Source organism: Cebus imitator, unplaced genomic scaffold (genome assembly GCF_001604975.1).
Source record: "Cebus imitator isolate Cc_AM_T3 unplaced genomic scaffold, Cebus_imitator-1.0 Scaffold537, whole genome shotgun sequence".
Taxonomy (NCBI): Eukaryota; Metazoa; Chordata; class Mammalia; order Primates; family Cebidae; genus Cebus; species Cebus imitator.
In genome coordinates this window covers 558,567-572,667 of record NW_016107852.1, presented here as the reverse complement: position 1 = coordinate 572,667, position 14,101 = coordinate 558,567, and the positions used below count along the sequence as shown (strand labels likewise).

General features: G+C 42.3%; 1 protein-coding gene and 1 pseudogene across 5 annotated transcripts in view; both read left to right on the top strand.

The window, feature by feature from the left end:
- The window catches only part of SHROOM3 (shroom family member 3), a 379,035-nt gene that overhangs the window by 244,547 nt on the left and 120,387 nt on the right, over nt 1-14,101 (top strand). The window lies entirely within an intron of this gene.
- On the top strand, nt 12,986-13,283 carry LOC119468938 (annotated as a pseudogene).

Here is a 14,101-nt window from a genome sequence, read left to right as displayed (position 1 = left end):
GTCTGGATTAAAGTGGTGAAAATGAATCATTCAGGAAGTAGTCAACTTGGTTACTGTTGGCCTTTATGCTTGGCAAGTGCTCAGTATTTGTTGAAGAAAGGAATGATTTTAATGAAAATTATACTAATATATTTACATATCATTTTCATGTATTTCAAATTAGAATGCATGAGGGGAAAAATAAACAGCTTATCCAATATTACATGGAAATATCCCCTACCTGAGCGCAGCTTAGTCTCTTCTCAGGTTCCTGTAGCTGCAAGTGAAGTCTTGAGGTCCTACAGTCCATTGTTCTGCCTCTTTGTTTAATCACTCACCATGTTCTCGTCAGACATAGAGCTAAGGACACAGATAGAGCAAATACTTGCTAAATGATTCAGTCATTTATATATTTTTAGCCTCACCATTACATTCTGGGTCAATAAGAGGACCTTCAGTCCTGTTGTCATTTCTATCCAGAAATATTAAATGTGACCAAGACCAAGAAAGACTGTTGGGCAGGAAAAAAGGGAGAAATGTCACTAGGCTAAAGGTGGAAACTTGTGGATATTGTTAAAATAAACACAAAGAAATTCCTGTGTTACTTCTCTCTAGGGTTGCTCCCTTAACCTTTCTGTCTCCAAGCCCAGACTTCAAAGCTCCAAGAAAAAAACAAGATACAACAGTGTAGGATTAGCTGCCCAATTTACTAATATTTTAAGTAAGTGTCCAAAAAGGCCAGTTAAGCCTGTCTGACAGCAGTGACAGTTCTCATCGTCAGAAATTTCAAGAATGATTATAGCCTGTGACCTGCGACGGCTCCAAAGACTGTAGGAATTGCCAGGGAATGTCACTGATATATATCTCTCAGGATCACCTTCCTTCTCACTGCTGGGAGAGTGAGTTCTGGTCTTGGATAGAAAAGGATTCCCAGTACCCCAGTTATATAGTTGCTTACATCTGTTACCTGTGCATGTGAGGTTTTATATTAGATGAGAAAGTAGACAGTCAGTCACAATTTTGTTTTCATGAAATTAGAGACTCATGTGGACCATTCTGCTGTGGCCTGCTCTTATCCTGCTGCATCGGAGATTGCTTGGTCTAGAGTCAGGGACTCAGGCCTGGTGAGTGCACCAGGAGAGCCGGCAGGGAGGTCCTCATTTCTTGTTCCTTTTGCTCCTGCTTCAGTTCTGGCTACAAGGAAGCTCATGGAAGTATTTTTAGTGCGTTTGTGGTTACTAGGGCCCCCTCACCATTCCCAAGACAAGGCTTGACTTTCCATCCCATAGTATAAGCAGAGTCTTATACTATAGTCTGTCATAGGAATTACTGCTTCGCAAAGGTGATTAATAGTAATAGTTCACACCCAGCCCAATTTAAAAAATCAGATTGCTCCTTAAAAAAAGTCTTCTCTGAAGTTAAATTACAAGTATTTATAATGTTTCTCCACTTCTTACCTAGACACTGGATATTCCTCCAAGTTAAATTCCCTTGAACCATATTTTTCTTTGCCTGCCATATTTTATTCACTCTTCATATCTCAGTGTCAGGGTTCCTTGCTTTAGGCCCTTTCTAACTCTCACTGAGTTGCACGGCACCTGGCAAAAGCCCTTCTCACTCAATTGTAATATAATTGTCTGTTAAAGACCTTAAAATTTCTTTGAGACTGGAGATGGCTTGCATTCATTGTAGTATCTCCAATGAGGCACAGGCAGTGGGATGTCAAAGAAGGCTTGAACTGAATGGGAGCATATCCTAACAGGGTTTTGCAGGCCAGTAGACCTGGATCTGCACCAATGTTCTGTCTCTTACCGTCACTTACCCTTGCTGAACCCATATGAAAAATGGAAATAATCATCTTACCTTCAAGAGTTGTGAAAAGTCAAATCCAGTTACTGGCACAAAGTCGGTGCTCAATACATATACATATTCATTTGATCATTATACTAGTTTGAGGATTAAAAGTTCTTTCCAAAACAGTTATGCATGGCCATTGATAGATGGTGAGAAGCCTTAATCTAAGTAACAACATATTTTCTAAAATAATTTTGAACATTGTGAGAGGCAGGGTGAAAGAAACACAGTATTTGAAGTTAAAAGACCTGGTTTGATTCATTTTGTGACCTTTCCTCCTGATAAATGACGTATACACTCATTTATAGCCATCAATGATATTCAAAGCTATTTGCCTTAACTTGTCCCTGAATATGCCTGCTCATTACTAGCTCTAAAAATTTAAAGTGGAATATCAATTACTCATTTATCATCGTTTTCTTTTGGTTCAAAGTGTGCTTTGTTCTCCTAAAGTTCCCAAATAGTGAGGGTGCTGCTGTTGGGGGGCGCGGGGGTGGGGGTGGTGGGGGGCGGGGAGGTGGCGATAGGAGTTGAGGTTTGGTTTCTGTGGTGCAACAGTGACATCCATTGGCCTGTCTGTTAATGCTGTTTATAGAAGAAACCTGCTTCTCTACTCTGCAACTGTTGGATTTTCTGATATAAAGATACAAAGAGAACAAACTGTCTCTGGGCCTATGTAAGACAAGCCAGTGATCTACAGCTGGTCCCCTGCAGACTGGGCTGGTTTCAGGACCCTTCCGAAGGATACATGTTCTAAGATCAGCACCAGCTGGGTGTTCCCTTCTGGTCATTTGGAGACAATCCTGGAACTGGTCCTCTCCGTGGAGTTCAGTACATTCATCAGGCTGTTGGGAAACCATTGGATTGAGCTCCAGATGTGCTATTGAATGCATAAGCCAGGGCAAATCACTTTGCCTATGGACTTTTCCAGACTGACAAAGTGAAGTTGATAGCAATACCAGCTTTGTAGTTACCAAAGGGCTTTTCCATACATTTTATAATAACTTCCCACAACAATTGTGAAAATTACGAAAGTACAGATCAGACCTCTCAGCATCCAACTGACTGTGAGGATGTGAAGCTGAACACCAAATCCCAGGGTTTCAAACCTCAAGCCTTGATGACTTATGTTTGCTGCTCTAGTTGGAATTAACTAAATAATTACAGAAATTCCTGCTTCCTTTCTGGAAAACCCCCTGGGAGAGGTTCTAAAAATGGAAAATCAAAGGAAAGTCTATGTGGCTGGATGTGAGAGATTGAGCAATGAGTCAGCGTCTTTAAGTAGAAAAAGATTTGCATTGCTGGCTGCCATCTCCGTAAAGAACATAACAGGAAATAGCAAGACTAAAAATAATTATTTTCGCCTACTATGTGTCAGATACTCTGTTAAGCATTAAGAATGGAGGATAAACTAGACAAACTGTTTCATACGGTCCAGAGCCTCACTGTCAAGTGAGGGATACAGAGCAGGAACGTGACTCATATGTCATAGTGTGGTAAGTGTTACATCAAGCATTCCTGCAGGATGCTACCCTTCCAAAGCCCCTCGTGTGTGTGTGTGTGTGTGTGTGTGTGTGTGTGTGCACGCACGCACGCACACGCACGTGGCCACTTGTGTGCTTGGTAGGATCCAAGTAGTGACTACCATAGGTACCTTTGGATAGATAAACAGGTGAATAGTGTCAGTTCAACTGGAAGCCAAAATAGCAAACATTTTTCAATATCAAAACCAAGTAGATTGCAAAACTGACACATTAGATACATAACACATACAAAAAGAAAACCCAAAGATTCAATTGCATTTTGTATCATTTCATAGTAAATCTTTTTTTGGAAACAATTAGGGAATTTGTAACTAATTTGTGGTGGATGTAGCGAAATCCACCACTGACTCACTGGTAAAGCCTTTTCAAATCACTGTTATGATTAAACAAGCCAAAAAAAAAAAATGGCTAATCTAAAAATGGATCTCATTCAGATCCCATTCTTCCTTCTCGGTTGGCCCTCTAGCAGGAAAGCTTGGTTCTGGTGTCCCTCTGATTAAATGGTCTCATTGGAACCCTCATTGTGAATACCCAAGGCTCATCCTTCAGCCACCTCTCCTCTCCCTCGAAGCAGCCTCCCAATGTAAACTGACTCTTCCTCGCTGGAGAGGCTCAAGTGGATCGATCACTCCCACTTACAGGCAGAACTTTCTGAGGACAGAAGCCAACAGCAGATCCCAGGCACCTTGCCAAAAGGGCAGGCCCCGTGACTGAGTTATTTACTCCCCAACTCCCCCACCACCTAGCCATTTGGACCCCTTTGGAAAAAGTGGAGCCCACAGTTTAAAACATCACTTCTCTTACTGGTCATTCGGATTTAGAGCCACATGTTAGACAAACTGAGATTTTAGCCTATAATTTTTGGCTTTCTTTGAAATCTTACATATATGTAACAACACCAAACTATAAATCAGGAATCTAGTGATGTTGCCGTGGGCTTTGAGAAGCTTTATTTATTTATTTATTTATGAGATGGAGTCTTACTCTGCTACCCAGGCTGAAGTGCTATGGCATGATATTGGCTCACTGCAACCTCCGCCTCCCAGGTTCAAACGATTCTCCTGCTTCAGACTCCAAAGTAGCTGGGATTATAGGTGTGTGCCACCATGCCTGGCTAATTTTTGTATTTTTAGTAGAAATGCGGTTTTGCCATGTTGGCCAGGTTGGTCTGGAACTCCTGACCTCAGGTGATCCACCCTCCCCAGCCTCCCAAAGTGCTGAGATTACAGGCATGAGCCACTGCGCCCCAACTGAGAAGCCTTTTTTACAAAATAAGAAGAGATGAGTTCATTTTGACTGAAGCAACCCATCTAAAATATGCATATGCTAAAGAAACCAAGAATGAAGTTGGGCGGGGGTACTTCAGAGACTGTGCTCAGATGCTGGTTCTCACACAGAGGCCACCAGACTCAAGAGTGTGAAGCTCACTGTCCCCCCTCATCTCACATGTACCTCTCACATATGTCAGGGCACTGCCACCCGCCTCTGTGCACCCCAGTCCCCTCCAGAGCCCATCTTGCTTGCAAAGCTCCAGCACCATCAGCATCTTCACCATTCGTCTTTTAGCCATTTGTTCTTGGGTGTAGAATAAACCCACAAGGAGCCCTTTGCAGGACTATCTGGTTAAGTGCATAGAGTGATTTGAGGTTCTCTGTAGAGGTCTCACTGCCCAAAAATCTTTCTCCCAACTGCTTAGGGTCCCATATCAGTCTATGAGGGGCTCATCTATTTGAGTTAACTCTTACCTTCTCTGTTTTTAAATAGCTACCCCTTGGAGAGAATCATCAACACCTCAGTGATAACTAGTCTGTCACATACTGATTGAATTATTATTTTTTAATTTATTTAAATTAATTATTTATTTGAGATGGACTCTTGCTCTCTTGCCCAGGCTGGAGTGCAATGGCATGATCTCAACTCACTGCAACCTCCGCCTCACAGGTTCAAGTGATTCTTCTGCCTCAGCCTCCCAAGTAGCTGGGATTACAGATGCCTGCCACTATGCCCAGCTACTTTTTGTATTTTTAGTAGAGACAGGGTTTCACCATGTTAACCCGGCTGGTCTCAAACTCCTGACCTCAGGTGATCCACCCACCTTTGCCTCCTAAAATGCTGGGATTATAGGTATAAGCCACTGCACCTGGCCTGATTAATTATTATTATTTTTTTATTTGTGGGTGGTTGTTTTGTTTTTTTGAGACAGAATCTCACTCTGTCACCCAGGCTGAAGTGCAGTAGCATGATCATAGCTCACTACAGCCCTGAACTCCTGGTCTCACGTGATCCTCCCATCTCAGCTTCTTGAGTAATTGGGACTACTGGCATGTACCACCAGAGCCTGCTTAATTTTTTATTTTTGTAAAGATAGGGTCTCACTGTTACCAAAACTGATCTTGAACTCCTGGCCTCAAATGATCCTCCTGCCTCAGCCTCCCAAAATGCTGGGATTATAAATGTGAGCCACAGCAACCGGCTTAATTTGTTTTTAAAGATATTTTTCTTGAGAGATAATTTATATAAAATGTGTGAATCTTTAGTATTCCAGTTCCATGAATCCTGACAAATGTATTCACCTGTGTAATCCACATTCCTATCAAACTATAATCCATTTTCATCACTACATAAAGTTTCTTTGTTCCCCTTTCCAGTCCACTCTGCACCCCTAGGCACCTACTGTTCTGATTTGTTTCACCATAGATTAGTTTTTTCTATCCTAGAAATTTGTTAAATGAAATAACACAGTATATACTCTTTTTTGTTGGTATTTTTCACTCAATGTAAAGTTTCTGAACTTTATCTGTGTTGTTGCTTGTATTAATAGTTCATTGTTTATCCATTCTCCTACTGATGGACATTTGGACTGTGTCTGATTTGGGGCTACTATGAATAGAGCTGCTATAGATATTAGTGTACAAGTATTTTTGTAGACACGTTTTCGTTTTTCTTTGGTAAATACCTAAGAGTAAAATGCTAGATCATAGGGTGGCTGTGTGTTTGATTTTCTGTACCATTTTCCAAAGGGTAGTACCATTTTGTTCCATAATCTTCCCAACATTTGGTGCTGGCAATTGTATTGGTTTTCTATTGCTGCATAACAAATTATCACAAATGTAGTGTCTTGAAGCAGCATCGATTTATTAGCTCACAATACTCTAGGTCACAGTTGAGCATGGCACCATTGAGTTCTCTACCTAAGGCCTCACAAAGCTGAAATCAAGGTATAGACTGAGCTGGGCTCTTAACTGGAGACTCTAGGGAAGAGTCTCCTTCGAAGCTCATTCTGGTTGTTGGTTGAATTCAGTTTCTTGTGGTTGTAGGATGAACTCCCCGTTTCCTTACTGGCTCTCACCCAGAGCTGCTCTCTGCTCCTAGAGGCAGCCTGCACTTATTCCCACATGGAACCCCACATACCCATCTTGAAGCCTGCGACACATTGAATCCCCCTTGTGCTTTGAATCTCTCTGCCTTCCTCTTCTACTGCCAGGTGGAGAGTCCCTCTTTTTTTTTTTTTTTTTTTTTTTTTTTTTTTTTTTTTTTTTTTTTTTTTTTTGAGACAGAGTCTCACTCTGTTGTACAGGCTGGAGTGAAGCGGCACAATCTCAGCTCACTGCAACCTCCACCTCCTGGATTCAAGCGATTCTCTTGCCTCAGCCTCCTGAGTAGCTGGGACTACAGGTGCATGCCACCACACCTGGCTAATTTTTTGTATTTTTAGTAGAGATGGGGTTTCACCATGTGAAACCCCAGGATTGTCTCAATCTCCTGACCTTGTGATCCACCTGCCTTGGCATCCCAGAGTGCTGGGATTACAGTCATGAGCCACTGTGCATGGCAAGCTCTGGTTTTTAAAAGGCTCACCTGGCTGGGCCAAACCTAATTGGATAATCTCTATATCTTAAGATTCATTGATTTGGGACTTTAATTGCATCTGCAATTTCCCTTCACAATCAAAGTTTGAATAACTAGGGGACAGGAATCTTGGGCCATCTTTAGAATTCTGCCTACCATAGCAGTCCATGATGAAGCCCTAAAATCAGCATCACTTTTCATTATCCACTTGCTTAAGAATCCATGTACGTTTTTCTTCTAAAGAACCATCCCAACTGTAGTTTCAATAATTACACTCCTGTGGTTCTAGCTACTTGAGAGCCTGAGGCAGGATGATTGTTTAAGCCTAAGAGTTGGAGACTGCAGTAAGCTGTGACTGTGACACTGTGCTCCATCTTGGGCAACAGAGCAAGACCCTATCTCAAAAAAAGAGAGAAAGAGAAAGAGTGAGAGAGAGAGAGAAAGGAAGGGAGGGAGGGAAGGAAGGAGAGAGGGAGGGAAGGAGAGGGAGGGAGGGAGAGGGAGGGAGGGAGGGAGGGAGGAAGGAAGGAAGGAAGGAAGGAAGGAAGGAAGGAAGGAAGGCAGGCAGACGAAAGAAAGAAGCTCACAGTGTTGGTTAAAGTCAGCATTGAGCTGAGAGTCATGTCTCTAGATTCCTAGCCTGGAACTGTCTACTACACTCTAATCTGTTCTTGCTTCTAGAGAGTGTCTGATCCTATAAGGGACTTTGATGTTGGTAATTTAAATCACCATATAAGTCTCTGAAAATCTAGAAAAATTTATTGAAAATGATGCATAGGTATTTCCAAATTAAAAATTTTAAACTGGCCAAATCTTTCCACAAAAAGTTATGTTTTGTCAGCTTGAAACCATCTGGGTAGGGAAGGAGCCAGTGGGTCTGGCATGTTCATGCTTAGATGCTAAGATCTTAGGAGTTCCTGGTTGTGTGCTTGAAATCTCATTCAACCTGGGCACCCTGCATTTCTCCCTAATAGAGAATAAGTAATCATAGGCCTGACATTCAAGATACTCTCATAAGCCTCTTATTTTTCAAGATGGATTCCAGAGAAGTTGGTTGTGAAGTCACACAACTTGCTAAGTCAAGATTAGAATCCAGGTCCCCTTGTTGTTGTACACCAGAGGTAATAACCAGCAGTAAAGCAGCCCAGTCTCTCCTGAAACGGTGCTTTGTTTGGCCCAAAGATTGTTGTTGCTCTTGTAGATTTAGAGATGGGGTCTCACTATATTGCTCAGGCTGAACTCCTGGGCTAAAGTGATCCTCCTCCTCTCTCAGCCTCCCAAGTAGCTGGGATTATAAGTGTGCACTGCTGTGCAAAGCTTTGGTTTTTAATTGGATTAATTTCCAATATTTAAAAATTGGAAAACTTTACATAAACATCCAGATGTCCAGCAGTTTTCTGAAAAGTTGGGAGCTCAGGTAACAGTGGACCCACTTTCTGCCGTGTAACGGTTGGGTTAGATTGGTCCTTTAAACAGGACACGAGGCCTTCGGTGGCCACACTCCCACTTTCCCCACTTACCCTGTTGGTCTCTGTAGGAACTTGAGTCATGACACCTGCCTCACCCCAAGCTGCAGTTTTGAGACACCTTGTCTGACTGTTCAAACAATTTCTTATCTGGCCTATACATACCAAGTATGTTTGGCTCTTACTTCCTGGCAGTTGAAAATAATAAACTAGATTTTCAAAGTGGGTGAACTACTTGCTGGCTCTAAGTCTGGCTTCATTAAAAGAATACTTTCTCTGTAGGCCCATAGTCAGTTAGCACCTGGAATCCTCCTGGCTGTCAGCATTCATGTAATTTCAAAAAGTATCCCTTTCCTTATGTGCTAGCTTACTCCTCAGAAAGTTCTGACCTTCAGTGAATAAAACATCTAATATTGTGAAGTCAAAGAGTTTGCTTAGAAAAGCCACTTTCTCATCTAAAGGACTCACTGAACCTAACTTCTTTGGAGAAACATCTGTGTAGTCATATGAAATGAATGCAGGCAGTTGTTAATTGATCATGCTTCTTGAGTTGATGCAGCTAGAATCTTTCATTGATTAATAGTTGTGATTCTCAATCTTAGCTGCACATGACGATGATCTTGGGAGCTTTTAAAAATTACGATGCCTGTGCTGCAATTAAAATAGAAATCATGATGATGATGAGGCCTGCGATTAATCCTCAGAATTTTCGATTCAGTTGATTTGAGGTTGGTCCTGGGCCTCTGGGTTTCTTGGCTTTTGTTACTGTTGCATTGTTTTATTGTGGTAAACATGCACAAATACACACACACACACACACGCGTGCGCGCACATACACTAGATTTGTCATCTTAACCAGTTTTAAGTGTATAGTTCAATAATGTTAAGTATATCAATGTTATTGTGAAATGGAGTTTGACAACTTTTTTATCCTGCAAAACTGAAACTCTCTACACACTAAAAACTCCCCATTTCCCTTTTCCATAACCTCTGGCTGGGCCTTGGTTTTAAAGGCTTCCAGGCGGCCCAGTACAGTGCCTTTTGCCTGTAATCCTAGCACTTTGGGAGGCTGAGGTGGGCGGATCGCTTGAGCCCAGGAGTTTGAAACCAGCCTGGGCAACACAGTGAGACCCCATCTAAAAAAAAAAAAAAAAAAGCGTGTGTGTGTGTGTGTGTGTGTGTGTGTGTGTGTGTGTGTAAAATAAAGGCTTCCAGGTGATTCCGATGTATCTTCAACCTTGAGAACCACTGACTTGGAGGGAAGGATTTCTACCTCAAAGGAATTCTAAGGCTTTTACAGTTCTTACTGGGGTCTCCACAGCTGCCAATACCATCCACAAATAGGTGGGATGGGTTTTTTTTATGTACACACTAGTACCAGTAATTCTGATGACCTTGAGTAAAGTTAGCCTTTGCCTCAGGCCTCCAATTGTGGTACCACCTCAACTCAGAGCTTGGCTGCAGCTTTGCCTGTGAACTACTCACTCATGCCATGTGGCCTGGCTGAGATCCATGGGTTTTCAATCTCCTATCTCTCTGCCAGTGATAGCTGTGTTTAATTTTTTGACCCACCCTCAATACCAGTTGAGGGCGGGGCACCTGGGAAGGTGTACCAGGAAGCTGTGGCATTCTAGGAGTTCTTTGGACTTGGACTTGGACTGTCAGAAGAACCAGTCATCTGGAGGAGAGCCCAGAGCCATATGGGTTTCCTGCCCCAGCAGTGGTGAAATTCAAGGCTTTGCCAGGAGTGCTGGACTGTTCTGTGGATTTGGCTGCTTTTTGCTACATCTACAACAATTAAAATGGTGTTTTGTGATGTTTGTGGCGTTTAAGCTTACTGATTTTATTAACTTGATTCCTGGCACTTTCATCTGTCTCTCATGATCCCGATAGAATAGAAACATTGCCCTGTTCTGGTATTTTCCATGAGCTGCCTGCTTTGTTCATCTGTGGAAAACAGTTGTTTTGAGAAACAGATCCAAGTTGATGGAGCTAGGACCTGGCTTGCATCCTTTTTTGTAGCATGAAATTCAAAACCTCTCTCTACTCTTGCTGGAGTGTGTCTAATCTTTCGCTCTGCCATCAGGCGTGACATCCTGACCCCATGCCATAGCTTCATTCCCTGATAAGCGCTGCCCTGGTAAGTTCCACTGCATCAGTACTGACCTACCTGACCTGGCACACTACAGAAATCTTTAAGTGCTAAACACTTTTATCACAAAACCAAACAAGACTGGGTCACCTTCAGGACCCTTATTGGATTACTGGGAAAAAAGAAATTTTTATGAGGAAAATTTGCGGCTGAAGTATTTGTTGACTTATGGTGGTACCTCTAAAGTCCTTTAAAAAAATAAAATAGTAATTTTCTGTGTTGTAGGTCTAGTGTTAAAGTCCAGTGATACCCCAGTGTCAAAGCTGCAGAAAGTTCTGGCCTCACTCATTGCAGCCGGGGCTTTGCAATTTTAATCTTGGACTGGTTCATGTGATTACCTGTTATTCAGATGCATCAGTGGATTATGGCTTGCCCCGTGTAATCACAGCTCATGCAGCCTCAACCTCCGGGGCTCAAATGATCCTCCTACCCCAGCCCCCTGAGTAGGTGAGACTACAAGCATACACCATGATGCCCAACTAAATTTTAAAATTTTTTTTTTTTTTGAGAGGGAGTTTCACTCTTGCTACCCAGGCTGGAGTGCAATGGCGCGATCTCCGCTCACCGCAACCTCCGCCTCCTGGGTTCAGGCAATTCTCCTGCCTCAACCTCCTGAGTAGCTGGGATTACAGGCACGCGCCACCATGCCCAGCTAATTTTTTGTATTTTTAGTAGAGACGGGGTTTCACCATGTTGACCAGGATGGTCTCGACCTCTTGACCTCGTGATCCACCCGCCTCGGCCACCCAAAGTGCTGGGATTACAGGCTTGAGCCACCGCGCCCAGCTTAAATTATTTTTTATAGAAACAAGATCTCACTCTGTTGCCTCAGCTGCTCTTGAACTTGTGGGCTCAAACAATTCTCCCTCCTCAGCCTCCCAAAGTGCTGGGATTACAGGCATAAGCCATCATGCCCAGCCTGTTATGTATTCTTTACAGCATTTTTTAAAAAAGAGGAAATGCTAAGCACACAGAAGATGTTATTAAAATTGTCATGCAAACCAAAAGGAGAATATGAGATGGTATTATACAAAGTATGAGAAAGATCTTTCAATTCTTACATCTTAATTTCTTAAAAGGAAATGCAGAGCAAGCAGGGACTCAAAGAGATATTTGCATACCCATGTTGATAGCAGCATCATTCACGATAGCCAAAAGGGGGAAGCAATCCAAGTGTCCCCGGAGGGATGAATAAATAAACAAACTGGTAAAATATTCAGTGGCCTATTATTCTGCCTTAAAAAGGAATGAAATCATGTTATAGAATATGGCATAGATGAACTTTGGGGATATTATGCTAAGTGAAATAAGCCAGTCACAAAAGGACAATTACAGTGTAATTCTACTTATACAAGGTACCTAGAATAGTCAAATTCATAGAAATGGAAAGTAGAATGGTAATTGGCAGGGGCTGGGGAGTGGGAGGATTGGACAATTACTGTTCAGTGAGTTCAAAGCTTCAGTTTTACAAGAGAAAAAGAGTTCCGTGGATGAATGCTGGTGATGGTTGTACAGCAACATGAATGTACTTAATGCTCCTGGACTGTATACTTACATGTGATTAAGCTGGTTCATTTTATGTTATGTAGGCTGGTTTGTTGGTTGGTTGGTTGGTTGGTTGGTTGGTTGGTTGGTTGGTTTTTGAGACAGGATCTCGTTCTGTCACCCATGCTGGATGCAGTGGTGTGATCATGGCTCACTGCAGCCTCAACCTCCAGGGCTCCAGCAATTCTCCCACCTCAGCCCCCTGAGTAGCCGGGACTGCAGGCATGCACCATCATGCCCAGCTAATTTTTAAATTATTTTTTGTAAAAACAAGGTCTCATTCTGTTGCTCATCTTCAACTCATGGACTCAAGTGATCCTTCCTCCTCAGCCTCCCAAAGTACTAGGATTACAGGCATGCGCCATCATGCCCAGCCTGTTATGTATTCTTTACAACAATTTTTTTAAAAGGGGAAATGCCTAGCAAATAGAAGATGTTGTTAAAATTATTGTGCAGGTGCACATAGGGTTGGGGGAGGGAGCAAACAATCGCATTCCCTCTCCCTCATCCACCGCTGCTGCCTCCTTCTGCAGCTCCTGGTGAGGACCTGGTACCTCTTTTGTGAAGCGGAGGCTGAGGAGACTCAGGTGCTCACCATGGCCAATGAAAAGCCCAAGGAAGGAGTCAAGACTGAGAACAATGTTCGTATTAATTTGAAGGTGATGGGGCAGGATGGTTCTGTGGTGCAGTTTAACATTAAGAGGCATACATCACTTAGTAAAGGAATGAAAGCCTATTGTGAATGACAGCGATTGTCAGGGATTGTCAATGAGGCAGATCAGATTCTGACTTGACAGGCAACCAATCAATGAAACAGACACACCTGCACAGTTGGAAATGGAGGCTGAAGATACAATTGATGTGTTCTAACAGCAAATGGGAGGTGTCTACTGAGAAGGGAATCTGCTTCATCACTCTAGAACTCTGTTCTTTTCAGACCAAGATGACATTTTCAATGAGAAAACTGCAATTTGGTTCTACTACATCCTGACTACTACAGTATAGTTTTCTCTATTATTTCATTTTCCCCTTCCCCATTCCTTTATTGTACATATAGTAACTGGTATATGTGCACAAGCATATTGCATTTTAAAAAAATCTAAAATAGACAATGGTATCTTTTGATTGACATCACATAGAGACGAGACAGGGAAAAATACTGATTCTGTGAAAATACCCGCTTTTTCCATTAGTGGTATGCTCATTGAGCTCTTATCTTTATATTCCAGTAAGTTATTTTGCTCTCACTATTTTAACAAAAACAACAACATAAAATGCCTTGCACAGTTGTTCAACTGGAGAATTTTAATGTTCTTCATTTATCATTGTAAAACCAAGGACGATTTTATAACTTTTTTGTATGTAGCTGTTACATATAGGGCAATCTGTCTTTAAATAGGGATAAATTACTCCAAAACAAAGCAAAAGAATCATATGTCTGGGTTCAGTGGTTCATGCCTATAATCCTAGCACTTTGGGAGGCTGAGGCAGGCAGATCGCTTGAGGCCAGGAGTTTCAGACCAGCCTGGCCAACATGATAAAACCCTGTCTCTACTAAAAATATGAAAATTAGCTAGGCATGGTGGCACGTGCCTGTAATCTCAGCTACTCAGGAGGCTGAAGTAGAAGAACTGCTTAAACCTGGGAGGTGGAGGTTGCAGTAAGCTGAGATCACACCATTGCACTCCAGCCTGGGTGACAAAGCAAGGCTC